Source organism: Monodelphis domestica, chromosome 2 (genome assembly GCF_027887165.1).
Source record: "Monodelphis domestica isolate mMonDom1 chromosome 2, mMonDom1.pri, whole genome shotgun sequence".
Lineage (NCBI taxonomy): Eukaryota > Metazoa > Chordata > Mammalia > Didelphimorphia > Didelphidae > Monodelphis > Monodelphis domestica.
The window spans coordinates 9,891,349-9,908,889 of record NC_077228.1 but is presented as its reverse complement, the minus strand read 5'-3'; the positions used below and the strand labels follow the sequence as shown (position 1 = coordinate 9,908,889).

General features: G+C 42.5%; 1 protein-coding gene across 8 annotated transcripts in view; it reads right to left on the bottom strand.

The window, feature by feature from the left end:
• The window catches only part of C2H1orf141 (chromosome 2 C1orf141 homolog), a 65,029-nt gene extending 48,743 nt beyond the window's left edge, over positions 1-16,286 (bottom strand). For 3 of the 8 annotated variants that reach the window (XM_056814973.1, XM_056814980.1, XM_056814982.1), the window contains exons 1-2: positions 15,990-16,286; positions 8,990-9,087 (exon numbers count right to left, since the gene is read on the bottom strand). The gene's annotated coding sequence lies outside the window, so the exon portion shown is untranslated. Of the gene's footprint in view, positions 1-3,910; positions 4,037-4,069; positions 4,281-4,426; positions 4,473-8,989; positions 9,088-15,989 lie in introns of those variants that run through there. The other 5 variants (XM_007480419.3, XM_056814974.1, XM_056814975.1 and 2 more) reach the window with 5 other exon arrangements.
• Positions 16,287-17,541: the final 1,255 nt, after the last annotated feature.

The window sequence follows — 17,541 nt, the reverse complement described above, 5'->3', positions numbered from 1 at the left end:
ACCATTTCTCTCTTGCCTGCCTGATGGCCCAACTCTATTCCTGGAACCGTAGTCCCTCCTCATCTCTGCTTCATAGTCTTTAGCTTCGGTGAAGACAGCCCAGGAGCCATTCCCAACACAAGAACTTTCCTGATCCCCTCAGCTATTCCTATTCTCTCTTCTCAAAACGACTTCCATTCTTTAACACATGATCTGTCTGAATGGAACTTGTCTGCAAATATTTTTGGTCTCCTCAGTAACCTGTAAAGACTGTAAAAAACTGTAAAGGAGGACAAGGATTGTTGCATTTTGCCTCTGAAATTCTAGCACCTAGCCCAGCTCCTCTCATTTGGTAGATAATAAATTTCAGGTGGAATATAAGGAGTACATTATTTGGCATTAGCAGCTACCTAGGACATCTCATTTATGAGGCATTAGCTACAATTCTGCCCAGCCAACGAGTGAGCAAAAGTCTTTATCTAGTGAGAAAGTCAGAGCATGCTTTAAGCAGAGCCACGTAAGTAAAAGAGCTCTGTCTGGGATGAATATATTACTGGCCTTAAAAATAGTTTTTCTCTTCTTTCTAAGTTGTTAGAACATCAGAATTTCCCAAACTTTTTTTTTCTTATTTCTCTATTTTTACAGCAGATTAAATGAGGTAGATGATGAGATGCAACACTCATTTCTTCTTATTTTTAAACCCTTCCCTTCCATCTTAGTATCAATACTGTGTATTGGTTCCAAGGCAGAAAGGCAGTAAGGGCTAAGGAATGAGGGGTAAGTGGCTTGCCCAGGGTCATACAGCTGGGAAGGGTCTAGGTCAAATTGGAACCCAGGACCTCTCATCTCTGGGTCTGACTTTCAATCCATTGAGCCACCTAGTTGCTCCCCCATTCCTTTTAAAACAAAACTAGATAAAATGGGGATGAATATTTTTTCAATATAAGTTGTATTTATCTACAAGTAAGAGCAAACATTTTATGTAACTAGGATAAAGTAGGGGCCTTTCCAGTGAGATCAGGAATGAAGCAAAGATGTCCATTATTACAACTATTACTTGATAGGGTGCTACAGATGGTGAGTACAATAACAAAATATGAACAAGAAACTGAGATTAATAAGCATTGAAAAAGAGGAAACAAAATTATTGCTTTTTGCAAATTATGTTGTAATAGATTTAGAAAACTCTAGAGAATCCATTAAAATTAATTGAAACAATAACTTTAGCAAAATTCCAGCCATTATGACTGAAATAAGGTAAACTGAGGCACAAAGTTCTAAGCACTATCAATTTATTGGCAAAGTATGAATTTGCCAATAAACAGGGTTTCATGTCCCTCAGAAAAGCTAAGGCCCTAAATAAGGGGTGCCGTTATTTTTTTAAGGACAAAAGGAGGAATGCCCAGAACAGAAGACATAGATGGGGAAAGAGCATGATTGGTTACAAAGCTTGTAGCATCACAGGAACGAGAAATAATATGATTGGCTGCAAATTGGGAATGAGAGGCTAGCAAAGGCCCCACCTTCCATCCAGTAACTAATAAACGTTCATTGTTAGAGTCCACTGCCAGGACAGTTTAGCAGTGATGGGCCAGACTACTTTGGACAGCAAACCAGATTCCTTGGCATCCACTTGTATCCTTCAAAGTCAGCAGATTTCCTTGAGGCAAGAATAGAACATTGATTACCCAAAGAACTGAACTTCTAAACTTAATTAAGAGACAATGAGTGATTTACAGGAAAGTTGCATTTCCAAGCTTAACTCTGAGACAAATAAGACATGACTTGGGCAGTAAAAAGAATGTCAGAATCAATACAGTATGAAATCAATAACAAAATAGAAATTATTCACTTTTCCCAATTTTCAATTTCCCCCTTTGATCAATGAGAAGCATGACTCCCGTGGATCATTTATCTACAAGCTAATTTAATTAAGATTTTTAACATGGCCATTATCAGTAGTATGCACTGACAATTTCATCTGTTGCAAATTTGGGGCAGTTTTAAAAGAGCAATTAAAGCAAAGTCTGAAAAGAATAATAAGACAGAGGGTAATAAAGGCCCCTTTGCAAGGGTGGCCAATAGACTCTTTCTCTGTAACCTAAAAGAGAGAATCCACCAGTGGTCACCTATAATGGGTAGTTGTGTTTCTGCTATAATTTGTTGGCTTTTATGAAAGTTTGTTACAATTTCCCCAAATGGTTGATGTAAGAACAAGAAGATTAATCATAGCACAAACCATAGTAAGAATATCTAAAACATGAACTAATTTTAGAGGGAAGATTTACATGTCACCAAAGTAACCAAGAAAACTCAGCAAACATAAATACCATAAAACAAAAATCCAAAGTAATACAAGAATGATCATCAATATTAACTAACATCAAGTTTCCTTGTATTTTAGTAACCCATTCCCAATATCTATTCAGACAGTCTATTTCATCTTGAGACCCATCTGGTCCCTGGAAACATCTTCTCTTGGACATAGATCTCATTCTCAGGGCAGCTCTGAAGGAGATGCTTTGAAAATTCGCCTCTCTCATTCCGAGGTACTTGGAGAGATTACTCAATACAATGGAGTACAACCTTCTATAACTAGCTCATATGGTGAAAAGCAGCTCAAATATGAACAGAATTGTAACAAGAACAACAAATTAAGATCCCACAATTCACCTAAAACTTCAGATAATTTCAGTTTTTTCACATACCATTTGCTACTTCTATTTTTAGCTAAACCATATTCCTGATTTAGACATTGTCAGCAACAGACTAGGTAGGTGTGTCCCTCAGAAACTGAGCAAGTCATTTAATCCCCACTGATTAGCCCTTACCACTCTTCTGCCTTGGAAGCAATTTATAGTATTGATTCTAAGATGGAAGGTGAGGTTTTAAAAAAAATGTAAAATGGGGATGACAATAGCATCTACTTCTCAGGATTGCGATAGATAGACAGACAGACAGACAGACAGATAGATAGATAGATAGATAGATAGATAGATAGATAGATAGATAGATGGATAGATGGATGGATAGTAGATAGATAGATAGATAGATAGATAGATAGATAGATAGATAGATAGATAGATAGATAGATGGATGGATAGGATAGATGGATAGATGGATAGACAGAAAGACAGATAGATAGATAATAGATAAACAGATAGACAAATAGTCAGATAAACAGACAAATAGACAGAAATATAGATAGATAGATAAACAGATAGGCAAATAGATAAACACAAATAGACACAGATATATAGATAATAGACAAATAGATACAGATAGAGACAGACAGACAGATAGATAGATAGATAGATAGATAGATAGATAGATAGATAGATAGATAGATAGATAGATAGATAGATATAGACAGATGGATGAGTATATGCATGCTATCCATTTTTATGATGCACAAGGGGGATTTGACTTGCTCTACTTACCCAAAGAGAGAAGAACTAGGAACAGTTGGTGGAAGAAGCTGCTAAGTAGTAGATTAGACCAAGCCAACAAGAATTTTTAAGCACCTACTATGTGAGCTAGGCATAATAATATTTGGGTATAAGCAAGGCAAGCTTAGTGCTTGCTCTTAGGAGCTCGTAGCATAATGTCTAAGGCCATCCAAGAGTGGTATGAGACACCTCCTGAGGCAGTGAACCCCTCATCCCTATCCCCTTCACTAGGGGGCTTCAAGCAAAGTCTGGGTATAACCTTTGTTGGGAAAGTTGTAAAGGAGAAGTGGATTGGACTAGATGGTCATGGAAGTCCCTTCCAACTCCTGCTTGGGAAACATTCAGTGGCTCCCTATTATGGCTAGTGCACAGGGACTGTCTCCCTGGTCCTTTTATCCTCAGGCTTATAAGGAGTAGGCACTTAAGATGCTGGGGATTAATTAATAGCATAAAATATAGGCATCCGGACATTTGGCTCCCACCTCCATTTACAGTCCTAGTTGGCTGCTTCTCTTACCAACTTCTATACATGAGATAAACAGGATGAAATAGCTACTCTCCAATGGCATCCTGGTATTTCCTTCCTCCTTCTCCTTCTTTCTTCCTCCAGGAGCTCACCCAGGCAGGGCCCAAACCCCTACCTCCATCTCAGGCCTCAAATCCAGTTTTCATTCTTCACCTTTGAAGTTGCAGGGCTGGGATTTGAACCCAATCTGGTGCTCTATCAGTAACTTAGGGGTTTTGTTTCAGCCCACAATGAAATGCATCTCAGTGAGCTGAGTTTTGTGCATATGAAGCCCCGTGTACCCCCACCCCACCATTTTGCTTATTCGTCCCTTCAAGAAAATTGGCAGCAGCACCCTGACTCCTGCCTCCAGCCTCCTGCCTCCAGCCTCCCGCCTCCCACCTCCCGCCTCCCGCCTCCCTCTGAGCCTGCCCTTCCGCCTGGTCCCCAGGCTCTCTCGCTTCACCCCCTCGTCTTGGGAGCCCAGGCTCACCCTGTCTCTCTTTTCACCCATTCCGCGAAAATACAAGGGATGGGCAGAGAGGGACAAGGTTGTTGCTAAGGCCCATTGTGCGCTGGCAGATTTTGTCTTTCATTAGCTAAAGGGATGAGAGCCTGAGGCGGGACCGGATCACAGTCAGAATCTTCGAGTTCAAAGGAACCTCCTAGGTCAAGGACTCCAACTGGAATCCGCCAGACAATATAGCCAGCCAGGGACCATCGCGCCTTGGTTCGAAGCTCTTAGGCTACAGGAAGCAGTCCTTCCTGAAGCAGTCATTCTCTTTTTGGCAAGCTCCAAGGGTTCAACTTCCCTGACATCTAGCTTCAATTCGCCCCTCGGCCCCTTGCACCCATAGCTCCTAGTTCTATCTACCAGATGGGGCCAGAGATAAAGGAAAGATGGAGAGAAGGACGGCCTGAGGAAGGTGGCCAGAGGGGAAAACCAAGAAAGGAATGGGGAGAAGAGTGGAGAGAGCTGGGAGGGGGAAGGGGAGAAGAGGAGAGAAAAGAGGGAGAGGGAAAGAAGCCAGGAAGGTAAGGAAGAAAGCAGAAAAGGTGGAGGAGGGAAGGAAAGGGAGCTGAGGAGAGAAAGGGGGAAAGAGAAAGAGATGTCTCTCTAGGATGGCAAGAGAACGTAAACCCTCCTCCCCTCTGCGTTTTGGTTTTCGTCCTTGAATCATCCTGGGCAGATCCAGGACTAAGGCTGCAATTGAAGCCACGTGGAAATTGCGTCCTGAAAGGCCCATAAGCCCCCGGGCAGTGCACACCCGCCTCTCAACTAGTATTTTTAATTAATCCGCCAGGAGTGACTCCCTGGTGCTTCTCTTCTGCCAATAACCGGCAGGTAGGACCGGGGACAGCAGCCACGACCCCAGCAGCGGCTCTCATCCTGCAACCTGGTCCTCTCCCTGGGTCTCAGGGGAGAGGGGAAGATGGGCATTTTGAGGAACCCAAGTTCTTCCCTTCTGACTTCCAGCAACTATTCCTCCCCTCCCCTCCCCACCCTCTCCTCTATTCCACCAGCTCCAGCAGAGCCAAATGCCGCCCCCTCCGCGATCCTTGGGCCAGCGTCAGGTGCACTATCTGGTCCCACCAGCACCAATCACTTAACAGAACCAGCCTCTGCCCCGGCTCCTGGTCTCTTCCCACCTGGGCTGTGCTGAAGAGAAGGGAGGACTGAGAACCTGCTGCAGCCAGTCCTCTAACCCTGGGAAGGAATCTCCCTCCCCCGACCCATTCTTTTAGATCAGAGGCTCTTAACCTGGAGGCCATGGGTCTCTTCCATTGTGAGGGTTGGGGGGGGGGGGGAGGGGGCAGCCTGTGAATTTGGATGGAAAATAAATCATAAGGTTGTTTTTTTCCGCATTAATCTCTAAGTGAGATTTAGCATGTCTTTCAATTATTTAAAACGATTCTGAGACGATTCCAACATATTCGACTTCCCTCACTATCTCCACCCTCCCTCAGACTCCTGTTTAATTCAAGTTTGGTTTCTGGGGGCAGCTAGGTGGCTCAGTGGATTGAAAGCAAAGTCTGGAGACTGGAGGTTCTGAGTTCAGATTTCTCCTCAGATAACTGAGCTGGGTTATCTGGCAAGTCACTTGATTGTCTAGCTTTCACTGCTTTTCTGGCTTGGAAGGTACGAGTTTTTTAAATAAATGTTTGGTTTCCAAAACTTCCAGAGGGGCTCATGACCCACAAAAAAGTTGAGCCCTGCTTCAGATGTTCTCCAAAGCCCCAACAGCTAGCCTAAAGGAAGTTGGCTAATGAAAGAAGGTGGAGGACAGAGTGGTCTTTGGTTGGAGGTTCTGCTCTTCCACTAGCCTGACATTTGGAGAACTGTGCAGAACAAATCAAGGAGCAGTCCTCCAGTGTTAATAAGGTGACAAGCACTCGTTGGCTCTGGGGATTTGCACTTCCAAAATGCAATGATCCCTACTTCCAATGACACTTTAGGGATGTAAGAGTTAAACATTGTTTGACTAAATTTATGAGTTAAAAAAATTATTGTGGTCACCGTTTATAAAAATTACAACTTAAACTATGAGTGTTAGTAGCTTTATTACAGCAGGGTAGAGATAGTGAAGAGGGAAGTGTTATAAAGAGGGAGAAAATATTGCCTAGCTAAATACTCTATAATTGCCAATCCAAAGAAATGCAGCTCATCTCCCACAAAGGTTCCCTCGGGTCCTGATCTCCAACCAGGAGTCACCGTAGTCTCTTCAGCAAGGGTCTTTCCAGCACAGAATCAATCTCCAACGCAGAAGTCCAAGGCAGAAGGATCCCTCCAACGCAGAAGACCAAGGCAAAAGTTCTCCCTCAGCAAGAAGCAGTAGAATGAATCAGAATGCCCTCAGATGGCTTTTATAAACAGTTATCTCCACATCACTTCCTGTCTCTCTGGTTTCTCCTTCCTTTCAACGTGGGCTGGTCTATCACATTTCAGGAACCAATCAAAGTCTCCTAATTTGCCTAGCACTGTGGGAGGGGGTTGGGCAGGGGCAGTGCTTGTGGTCTTTTAGGACTAAGTGTTAATGACTAAGTGTGAACTCTCTTTGTTAGTGACTTAATAAGTGTTAAGTAGGGGTACTTCGAGTTCCTGATTAACTTAAAATAGACAAAGGGAATAAAAAATTCCCTTTCACAATGGCCACCTACTCCTATCTATAGCATAGTGACCAGTCTTCTTGAAGTCCTCTGGTGAGAGAACTTCCAGAACAGACACATGCTGTCCTTTCTCCTTTTAGATAGCTGGGCAGAGTAGGCAAGATGCTTTTCCAGGAATCAAGCTTCTATTTGTCTAAGCAGAATCGAGCTAATCTTTGTCTCTGTCTCTGTCTCTCCCTTTCTTTAACTTTTACCTTATGTCTTAGTGTTGTGGGAGATATACACCCAAATTTGTAGCAGGGTCTCACTCCCAAGAATGGGAGACCCAAACTTAGTTCAATCCAGAAGTAAAAAAAGAATCTTATTTGAAGAAGAGATTTAAGGTGGTATAACAGCCTAATAGCTGGTGAAATGGTCTTGAGGCTAATCAGGTAGCCCTAGGGCTGATGGATTAGCCCAGGAGCCAGTTGGTAGAATAGCGGCTCTCCAGGTGTGGAGTAGCAACTCCAAGTGTGGAATAGCAGCTCCATAGCCCTGGGCTGATGGAATAGCCCAATAGGTAAAGGAGTAGCAGCCCCAAGTGTGGATCTGGATTTCTGTGCTAATTGAGGGTCTGGGGGCTTCTAGAGAAATAGCCACCTTTTCTCATTATAGCTGAAACCCCTGGAGAATGGGCATGGCCAAATTGAGGTGGAGGTGTGGTTTGGGGTTTGATATTTACAAGGAATAAGGAGCATGCACAGGTCCAGGGGCTCCTTCTGGGATGCCAGAGGCCCCAGAGTGCATGTCCCAGGTTTCCCCCTTTGTCCACCTTGTCATCATTTGTCAGAGTGGGAGAGGTCTCACTACCCTTCTGGAATGTGAACATGCAGTGGGGGGTGCGCTACATTGGAGGATGGACCACTCCAGGTAATGAATTGTGTCTAACGGTTCAGAACTAAAGTAAATAGAGAACAATATGAGTAATTGATAAAAACACACTAGGCACAAAGCTGGTGACCAGTGTAGAACATTACAAATCCAGGGCAGGTGATTGATGTTATGTGATGGATAACTGATCAATCTGCAATTCATGCTTGACTAATGCTGAAACTACAAGTTTTGCAGTTGATGTTTAACCAGGGCTAATTGGTGAGAAATGCAAGATTTCAGAGTAAGAGGGTCTTGTTCTTATTACTGCCTTTCATTGCCCATTGCCAGCCTTCATCATTAGACTCAGTTCTAAGTATTGGTTCCAAGGCAGAAGAGCTGTAAGAGCTAGACAATGGGGGTTAAGTGACTTGTCCAGGGCCACACAGGTGGGAAGTGTCTAAAGTAAGATCTGAACCCAGGACCTCCTGTCTCTAGGCCTGCACTTTATCTATTGAGTCACCTAGCTGCCCCCAAGCTAAACTCTCTTTCACAAAGGTCCTCCAAATACTTGAAGACTGGGATGATATGCCTTCTAAATCCTTGTTTTTTAGTTTAAATACTCCCAAGTCTTTTTAAATGACTCTCATATGGTAGAAGGACCCTCATATTGAAAGACTCTCATATGGAACTCTGATCCTGTGAGGTTCTTAGGATCCAGATGTTGGGGACAATTACCTATTTGATGTCCAGGATATTCTCTTTACTTTCTCCGTGAACTCAATCTTTCCACCCTGATTCCATACAGGATCTCAACATACATATAAATGATCTGGTCCCAAATCCTAACTGCCCTACTTGTAAGGGTCTCTTCCTGCCCACATAGATCATAGAGAAGTCATTCCTTCCTACCTCCTCATATCTCCTGGCCTGGCCTGCCTGCAGGAAAGAGAGAAACACTTTCCAACAGCTATGCAACTCCTCTTGGTATCCTTCCCTTAGCTGTCACAAATGGAGAGACAACAACCTTGAGGATGAATGCCTAGAGATGCTAAGAAATCTCCTAAAATAAACTCATTCAAGATAATAAACTCCTTACCTCTCAGTCATATGCTCCCCATTTCAGGGATCTTGAACCTCTGGCTGTCTTCATGGAAATCCCATTCTCCATTCCCCCACTGCTCCCTTATTTGCCTCCTGTAATATTTAAAGGAATTGTAGAGGATTGAAGAGGGACAGGGGTTTCCTTTCCACACTCCCCCCTTGAACACACAGCCCCCCAATGTCTAAAGCTTCCCACCTCTTCTGCTGTGATCTCCAGAATATATGCTCTGTAGATAATAAGTTGATTTAACCTTAATTTTTTTTTCTTTTCCCACTCCTTTCACTGAGACCTGGCTTTCCCCTGATAAGCGGAGTCTCCTTGACCACCCTTTCCAGCACTAGGTCTATTTTCAGTCATTCTCCCTCTTCAATGGCTGGGCTGGAGGTGCTGAAACACTCTGTGCTCCCTATGGACACTTCCAGCCTCTCCTTCTGCCTCTTGTCCAGTAACCTCTCTTCCTTTATGGTTCACTCAATCCCAGTCTAATAGCAACCACTAGGACACTCTCCATCTTTCCTGCTTGACTTCAGTGCCGGGTCATAGCAATTATCCCTTCTTGAACTCCATTTGCCATACTAGGGGACTTCATCATAGATCTGATACTTCCCTAAACATTCTTGCCTTCTCCTTGCTTAACTTCATCAGTTCCTCATGACAAGGTATTTCTCCATCCCATATCAGCTTCATTTAAAGACAACCATAACCTTGATCTTGCCATGGCCCACAAATGCTTTCACTTGCATGAATTCTGAAAGTCTCTTTATCTGCATACAATCTGTTGTCATTCCACTCCTCCCTCTGCTTCACAATCTGACTTCCTGTTCTTCATCCTCCCTAGGACATCCATTCCCTCCACTCCTCAGTTCTTTCCCAGGTCATTACTCACACTCTTCTCCCCTATCTCAACTCCTGGAGAACTAGTTCAGTTCTAGACTATTTTATACTCTTGAATCCCTCATTTTCTGCTCCTCTCACTGATCATACATTGCCAAATATATCAACCTGGATTACTCCACCAATCACTTGCTGATGAATGGAACTGAAGGAAATCACAAAACTATAGATTGGATCCTCTACAAATTTGTCACCTAACTTCAGCTGGACTGTCCCAGCAGCAAGGCACTCACTCTCCTCCTCCCTCATTGATTTACCCTCCCATTGTCCATAGAAGCTACTTCAAACTTTCTTGTCTTGCCTCAAGCTTCCTAATGGCATCCCCTTCTAAACCTCCAGCAATCTGGCTTCTGACCTCATCATTTAGCTGAAACTGCCCTGCAAAGTTCCCCATGATCTCTTCATTGCCACGTCTAGTGACCTTTCCCATCATTCTTCTTGCCCTCTCTGAAGCACTTGGCAATACTGATTCCCTTCTAAATGTTCCCTCCTCAGCTTTGAGCTTTTGGGGGAGAACCTCTTTTTAAAAAAAAATCTCTTTCTCAGTCTCTTTCACTGAACTTCATCCATTTCATGCCCATTTACCATGGGTGACCCCAAAGGTCTGTCTATCATAGTTTTCCGCTCCCATGAGCTCGATGATTATCTCCATACAGAAGATTTCCAGGTTATGAATGTGAGAAAAGAGAACCTCATGGTCTCCCCTTTACCCATGCAGCAGAAGAGGACTCCTCTAGGAATAGTGGGCAGAGTTCCAGAGAATTCCCTTTAGGAAGGGATGAATAAGTGTCATTCCCCAGCCCTTTGTGTCTAGCAGTAGTTCCAAATGTTTAATTAGTCACAGCTGTGGGAGCAGGATTCATTCCATACCCAGAGGAAAGATGGGGATCTCTGTTCATGTGGAAGGTTCTGATTCCCTTTCAAACTAACTTCTCCTGTCAAGACTTTCCAACATATACAGGTACCATCTCTCTGCCCCAGAGGTAAGCAAGGACATCTGGCTGAGCCTGGGACCTAGGAAGGAGGTAGGTCTTCTGGAGTTTGGACTCTTGGCCTTTCCTCTCCGTCCTTCTTTCACTTGATGACTATGGAAGGAGGACAGCAGAAGATAGAGCCTTTCTTCTTTGTCCAAGGGACCATAGAAGAACCAGGAACCTCAGGGCTCTGTTCCTGTCTTCCCCTCCCGCTTTCTGCTGGCCCAGAAGAAATCTGGGCTCTCTTTTTGCCTGGTTTACTGAACTGGGTCTGTTCTGATTGGAGCCGAGCTAAGGAGGGGCTCTTTCCCTCTGGCTTTTCCCTTTTCTTCCCTTTCATCATTTCTAGGGGCTAGAAATTGAGAGGTTTGCCTTGATCCCAGCAGGTCCTGATTTGGGTTGCCATCCACCATAATCCCCTTGATAGATGTCATTGTGTGCCTCTTAGCAGCCAACAGCATTTTCTCTATGCCTATGACTGTGACAAGCTTTGGGGATAGATAGAAAAGCAAAAACAATGATCCAGCAGTCATGGAGCTCTCAGTTTAATGGGGGAGACAATACAAAAACAACTCTGTGCAAACTCTGAGCTACATAAATAAATGAAATATATATAATATGAAAAATGGGAGATGATCATCACAGGAAAGTAGGGTCCTTGGATCTGTCACTTCCAGAGGACCAATGAAAAGGCACATAATCAGAAGAAGGAAATGTTAGATGTGAAAAACAGTAAGATTATTAAGGATGATTGGACACATACACATTGAAAAAAAAAACAAACCTTTACCTACCATCTTAGAATCAGTCCTATGTATTATTTCTGAGGCAGAAGAGTGGGAAGGGCTAGATGATGGGGGTTAAGTGACTTTCCCAGGGTCACACAACTAGGAAGTGCCTGAGACCATATTTGAACCCAAGACCTCGTAGTCTCTAAGCCTGGCTCTCAATATACTGAGCCACCCAGCTGCCCTACCCCAGATATATACATTTTAAATACCTGTCACCCAATTAGCATAGGGCACTCTTAGTGAAGAGCTGATTTGTCAATAGAGGCAGGTGTGTTTTCTGCTACTTAGAGACCTAAAGATTTATCTAGCACTTAGAGGTTAAATAACTTGACCAAGAGCACATTCAGTATGTGTCAGTGTGAAGAGAGAGCTTTGTTGGTCTTAAAGAACTCCATAAATGTGTCCTATTGTTAGTCAATATGCACTTATTAAGTACCTACAGGGTACCAGGCATTGAGCCACATTCTGGGAACACAAGAGGCAAAAGACAGTCCCTGCCCTCAAGGAACTCTCTGTCTGATGGAGGAAGATAAAATGCAAATAACTCTGTTTAACCAAGATAGAGTCCGAATAAAGTGGAGCAAACCAGTGGTGGGGAAGCACTAGTGTTAAGAGGGAGCTGGAAAGAGTTCTTGCAGAAGATGAGATCTTAGCTCGAGGGAAACCAGAAGGAAGAGCCTTGCAGGCATGGGGACAGCTGGTGAAAATTCCCAGAATTGGGAGATGGATTGTCTTGCTCAAGGGAACCAGGGGGCCACTGTTTATCTTCATGGATGAAGTTAATGATGAGGGCAATGTAAAACGATTATGTAAGAAGACTAAAAAGGTAGGAAAGGGAAGATTATGGAGTCCTTTGAATACTAAACAGAAGATTCCATGTCTGACCCTGGAGGAAATAGGGAGCCATTGAAGTTCATTGAGTAAGGGATTGATGTAGTCAGAACTATACTTTAAGAAGCTCAATTTGGAAACTGAGTAGAGGATGGACTGGACTGGAAAGAGACTTGAGGTAGACCCATCAGCAGGCTATTATTACAGTCCAGGTCAAAAGTTATAAGGGCTTAGACCAGGGTGGTGGCAGTGTAAGAGAAGAAAAGGGGATCTTTCAGAGAGAGATTAAAAAGGCAAAAGCTGCAGCTCTTGGCAACACATTAGATCTGGGTTTTGGGGTGAGAGAAAGTGAGGCATCAAGGATAACACCCGATTTCAATCTTGAGCAACTAGGAAGATGGTGGTACCTTGGAGACTAATAGTGAAGTTTGGAAGAGGGAAAGGCTTGGGAGGAAAGATAAGGTCAGTTTGGGATATTTTGAGTTTATGGAACAATGAGTTAGTGTTGTCCAATAGGAGGAGGAAGATAAGGGTAATGGCCATAGCAGGAAGTTAGCAAGGAGGTTATGTTTGGATAAGTATTTTTGAGAATCATCAGCATGGAGGAAAATAAATATAGGGGAGCTGAGGAGATCCATTGTTTAGGCATTTTTACCTCTTCATGACCCCAATTGGACCACTTTGGGAACACTGAAAGCTTCCAGATCTCTAGTGTGCCTCTGAGATTCTAGAATACCACAGCACACTAACCCAAATAAGCAACAGATCCAACCCTAAAATTAAGTCCAAAGTCAGAAAGTGGGCTAGAAACACAAAAAAGCAAACACAAAAAAGAATCCCACCATAAAAAACTACCATGGTGACAAGGACACTCAAGATGCAATCCCAGAAGAAGAGAATGATTCCCAAACTTCTCCAATTAAAACCTTAAAGAAAAACACAGCTTGGGCCCAAATTCATCTCAAATTCTCAGAAGATATGAATAAAGAGTTTTTTTTAAAATAATTTAAAAATGTATCAATGGTATGCGAATGTATGAAGAAAAATCAAAAAGAAGTGAGAGCTATGAAGCAAAGAAATGGAAAGCAAAGCAACAATCTGGTATAAGAAAACTTTGTCCAAGAAACAAACCCTCTGAAAATTGGAATGGACCAACAGAAGCTAGTGAGTGACTCCATGAGATAAGAAGAAATAGCAAATGTCTCAGTGATGCTTGTTTCTTTTCTTTGGCATCACTATCACTTCCTCTCCCTCCTCTCATAACTCACTCCCTTTCCCCCTGTCCTTGTAACAAATACATCTAGTCAAGCAAAGGAAATCCACGCATTGACTGTGTCCAGAAATGTACGTCCACCAGCTCTCCTCCAAGAGGTGGAATGCACCCCTCATCATGAAGCTTCTGGAGTTGGGTTTGGTCATTGGTACATAAAAAAAAAATCTTCAAATTTAATTCAAAATGAGGATAAAAAATAATAATTATTGTTAAGCAACATATAAAACAAAATATTGTAATCTAGAATCAATTCTCAAATGAAATTTAAAAGTTTCATTCAGTATCAAAATAGTTATAAATGTTCATTCTTTCCTCTCATATGTATGTGTGTGTGTGTGCTTGCATACCCACCGTCCTTCTGTAGGACCTGTCAAAAGTATATTTATAATCTTATAAATGTATGAATAGGTTGTCCTTATCTCCACAATTACTTGGAGTAGAATTCCAACAATGGGGATATTTTTATAATAATTTCTCTTGCTCAGATCGTTTTGCCAGATATGTGTGTCCATATGTATGTGTGTTTATACATATATGTGTGTGTACATACACATATATGTTTATTACTTTCTGATACTTTGATTGTTCTGTGATCTGATAGGTCTCCAGACAGGAACCTGTCTATGCCTTTTTAACTCGTGTGGCTTCTGTCCTCACTGCTCCATAAAGGACCTATGCAGGATATACCCAGGAACTTGGAGACTTTCCTTTGTTTTGTTTCTTTGGGGAGGCACCAGTGCAACACTCTGGCTGACTATCTGCTGTTCTCCCTCTTACTAGTGACCAGCTCCCTTCTTTAGCCAGGCACATGCCACTCAGTTTAAGCCAAGCCATTTTGCTTCCTCTGAGATCATGGTTCCCACACATATAACATTATTGGTAGCCTTTGATGACCAAGGGTGGCGCTTCTGTGAGAACCATAATCAATCAATCCAGAAGCATTTACTCTGTATTGGGCACTGGGCTAAATGTTAAAGATACAAAAAGAGCAAAAAGACAGTCTAGAACTTGAGATCTCTCGAAGTGCTGCTCAAACAAGACCTCTCCCCCAAGTCACAGAATCAAAGAATCTGAGCCCCAGCAGGGACTTCAGGGGCCATCTGGAATAGCCTGTACCTGCATCAGAATTGTCTCTCTAGTGTACTCACTAACTGCTTGTCTGGTTTTTGCCCAAGATCTCCTTGGAAGGGGAGCTCATTCCCTCTTGAGTCAGTCCATTCCACTTCTGGTGAACTAATTATTATGAAGCTTTTCTTTTATTTGAGTCTAAAACTGCCTCTCTGAGACTTCTGCCCTTTCTCCTCTTCCTACTGTGGAGCAAAGCAAAAAAAGCTTGGTTCTCTTCTATATGACAAACGCTAAAGATGATGACCTTCCACTCTAAGTGTCCTCTTTTCAGATTGAATAGCCTTCATTCCTTCAACCCACCTTCGAAGACATGCCTTGAACCTGAGGCTCTTTGACATCCGTGTTGGCCATTCTTTGGGTTTTCTCCAATTCATCAATATCCTTCCTATAGACCAAGTCAGAGTCCAGTGGAACCATGTCCTAGAATTTTTGAATAGCTCTGAATACCGATGAGAGTGCCTCTCAGTACAGCCTAACAATGCATCTGCTTTCTTGGCTACCATGTCTCACTATTTAAACACTGAATTCTCAGTCCGCTAAGCCTTCCAGATTACTTTCAGATGAGCTACTATCTGGTTATATCTCCTCTAGGTTCATTTTTTTAACCTACATGTATTCAGTTCTGAGCCCAACCCATTGTCCTTCTGTAGCATCTTCCCAAAGCATAAATACTTATCACCTGAGTTGCCCTTCTCTCTGGAATTTCATGGAGTAGAACCCAAGTGATGGCAATTTTTTAAAAGAATAATTTAGGAGGAAGCTGGGTAGCTCAGTGGATGGAGAGCCAGACCTAGAGACGGGAGGTCCTAGGTTCAAATTTGGCCTCAGACACTTCCCAGCTGTGTGACCCTGGGCAAGTCACTTAACCCCCATTGCCTAACCCTTACCACTCTTCTGCCTTGGAACCAATACATGGTATTGATTCCAAGACAGAAGGTGAGGGTTTAAAAAATAATAATAATTTATCTTGCCCAAAACTAGCATGTTGGGTCCAGATATTCGGCTGCTCCCTAGACCAATAGCATTCTTGTTAAAAGGCAGCACCGACTAAGCAAATTTACTCAGGAGAGAAAGCAAAATGACATAAAAACAATCTCACATACATTTTTTGATGGAGGGTAGTTTCATTTCTCCTTTTTCTCAAGCATATCTTGGGAAAAGTTCCTCCCAAATTCATCGTTGTAGGAGAGCAAGGGCTGTGAGCATGGAGTACAGACACCCTCAATCTCAGCTACTCAAGGCTTCCCTGCTGATGTTCCAAGCCCGATCTCTAGCCCTTCATCTACCCACACTCTTCAGGTTTGCACTCCCTAAGCTCTTTAGCTGGATTGCCTTGGCTTAACTGGTAGCCATATTTCTACTTCCTCCAGCTTTCTTCTTCTGATGCAATCACTGGGAACCATGGTAACATGGTCTCCAGGGAAATAACGATGGGAGAATTTCTCCTGAGGAGCAATAGAATTTATGGAATTGGAATTCTGGGACATGTAGTCCATAATCAGAGGGATCTCTGTACATACTGATGAGCACCTGTCTTTCTGCCTGCCATAAATGGAGGAAGTGTGTTGTGATTGATTTACTCAACTCTGTTCCATTAAAAGGAAATCATGAAACAGTCCATCAATCAAGTCAGATTGCAGGCCTTGGGCTTCATCCCCACTGGCGTAACCCCTCTGAGAATTATATTTGAATAGGTTGAGAAAACTGGACTCTGCCCCTATAAATTATTAAGAGAGTGAATTAGGGATTGTTCGAAAGGCTGGAGAAGTGTGATATTATAGCAGACCCCTGAGGAGCAAAGGAATAACTGTGGCAGAGAAGAGACATAATGAGGAGGATCACTGGCTTTAATACACATCTTAGAGCAGAAAACCCAGTCTAAGGAACGTCCTAAGAAAAAACTGACTCTTCGGTCAACTTTCCTTCCCCATGCCTTTCTGTCCACAGAAACTATATGGTAATCTACTCTTTCATTACCCAAATGGCTTTCACTAAATTGAATTTTGCCTCAGACTCAAAGGGGCCTTGCAAGCTAAACAAGAAATATAGAAATGTAAAGTTGGTCACAGAGCCATCTTTTGTCTAAATGTTAGGAATTGTCCTACCTGGGGGCTCAGAGCAATGGCAACTGAATGAATAACTTTTAGCCTCAAATAAGCTTCCTAATACTAAAAAGGAAGGAACCATGTGGATTTTAAGAGCTATTATATTGCCCATTATATATACACACATATATAATATAACTATTATATATCTATCATAATATATGTTAATATAATTTAAATAAGTTAATTATAGTGGATACTTAGAAAAATCACTTCTTAATGACTACAAATCAGAGAAACTCAAACTAAAGTAATTTCAAGATTCCACTTTATGCCCCTTGTATTGGCAAAGATGACAAAAATGGAAAATGACAAATATTGGAGAGGTTATGGGAAGACAGGCCCATTGATAGCTGTTGATAGAGCTGCGAATGGTTACAACCATTCTGGAAAGCAATTTGTAATTATACACAAAATGTTGTTAAATAATGTGTACTCTTTGACCTAGCTCTGCCACTACTAGACCTAAATCCAGAAGGGATCAAAGAAAGAGCAAAAAGTCCTTTGGGTACAAAATGATTTCTAGCCACACTTTTTTGTGATAACAAAA